Source organism: Podarcis muralis, chromosome 9 (genome assembly GCF_964188315.1).
Source record: "Podarcis muralis chromosome 9, rPodMur119.hap1.1, whole genome shotgun sequence".
Lineage (NCBI taxonomy): Eukaryota > Metazoa > Chordata > Lepidosauria > Squamata > Lacertidae > Podarcis > Podarcis muralis.
The window spans coordinates 1515691-1517505 of NC_135663.1; the positions used below are offsets into that span (position 1 = coordinate 1515691).

Consider the following 1815-nt stretch of genomic DNA (forward strand, 5'->3'; position numbering starts at 1 on the left):
TTATTTCAGTCACTTTGCTCTCTGCTCTGGAATTGACAAGCGGGCTACAAATACGGCAAATAAAGGAACAATGTGAAACAACTTGCTATCTCGCAGGGGTTGGGCTAGATGACCCTTGAGAATCCCTTCGATCTCTACAATTCTATGATTTGGTAACAATTCCCAGCACCTCTACAGTTCCCAGCATGCTTTGGGGGTGGTGATGTGCCTGTGTTTCCATTTACCTTCGCAATGCACACGAAGGTTCAGTTGAACTTATGCACATTATTAGCACGAACTTGTCGCTGGTCAGGATTTTTTGGGAGCAGAGCTTTGGCAAGTCTCCAGAGAAGGGAGTTCCCACTTGGAAGGCTGTGTTGCAATTGTTGATGTGGAAATAGTTACTAGTCTCTTGATAGCAGCTAAAATGTCAATTTCAATGTACACAGGCCGACTCCCCCGCCTTTGTCAAAATGGTTCTTTACCATTTGGAATACAGCAATAATGTATAAGTTTGCTTACTATGTTCAAGGAAAAGAAAACTCAATTTTAGGATCACCCGTTTGTTGAAAAATGAGCAATTGCTATTTTTCTCTGAAATGAGAAACTTGGTGATGAAGTGTGACCAAACTCACTGTTTTCTTTGCTCTAACGATGTGAGATCATAATCACTGTTTTTCTTTAGTTCAGTGGTTATTGTTTATTCTTTTTCTTTTTGCGTCGTTTAAAATTTCAGCTCTTTTTGTATTTGTCCAGCAGGCTTTCTGCTTTAGCAGAGACCCTCTAAGAGCCATGGTGGTGCAGTGGTCAGAGTTCTGGACTAGGACCTTGGGAGGTCTGGGTTCGAATTCCCCACTCAGCCATGAAACTCACTGGGCGACCTTGATTTCCAGGTACAGTCCGCACATTCATGCTCCATATCTGAGTGCTCCATTTTTTTAGCTTGCAAAAACCCACATTTATTGCCATTTGGCTTTAAAGAGTGGGTTATTGAGGGGTGAAAATAAAGGGTCCTCAGGCACAGAACTGTGTCTGGAGACAACATTGCAAAACCTAAGTGTGGCTATTCACCCCAAAATGGAAAGAAGCAGAAGTCCCAGCAAAGGAATAATGGATACAACAACTTATGGAATATGCAGAAAGGATGAAACTTGCCGCAAGAACAAGAAATCAAGATAACAAACTTTTTATAAAGTGCAGACTTGTGCCTAGAAAGCAGGTGTGGTGTAGTGGTTAAGAACGGTGGACTCGTAATCTGGTGAACCGGGTTCGCGTCTCCGCTCCTCCACATGCAGCTGCTGGGTGACCTTGGGCCAGTCACACTTCTCTGAAGTCTCTCAGCCCCACTCTCCTCACAGAGTGTTTGTTGTGGGGGACGAAGGGAAAGGAGAATGTGAGCCGCTTTGAGACTCCTTAAAGGGAGTGAAAGGCGGGATATCAAATCCAAACTCTTCTTCTTCTTCTTCTTCTTCTTCTTCTTCTTCTTCTTCTTCTTCTTCTTCTGGGGTGACAACTTGAATAAAATATTCAGGGTGGGGGCAGGTAAGCCATGCCCCGCATAATCAATCACCCGCATAATTATGCCCTGCATAATTGACACGGCGCAGGAACACCATTTGAATGGCAATGCCTATTAATTTTGGGAACACTGGCATCCTCAAATATTTTATTGGGGGTCCAAAGGAACCTCAGTCCCTAGGAGTTGACTCCTGTGCTAGAAAGCATGGGGCAAAAGGAAAGTGTGGATGAGTCCCTGGTTTAGGATCATGGGAAGCTGTTGTTGGGTGCATCTAACTCAGTAATGTCTGCACTTGCAGTGGCTTTCCAGACTTTCAG

The 1815-nt window shown here is 44.1% G+C and overlaps 1 non-coding gene across 1 annotated transcript; it reads left to right on the top strand.

Moving 5' to 3' along the window:
- Nucleotides 1-704: 704 nt before the first annotated feature.
- On the top strand, nucleotides 705-763 carry LOC114604794 (U7 small nuclear RNA). Its single transcript, XR_003708433.1, has one exon. It is a non-coding gene; the product is annotated as a U7 small nuclear RNA (small nuclear RNA).
- The last annotated feature ends 1052 nt before the right edge of the window (nucleotides 764-1815 follow it).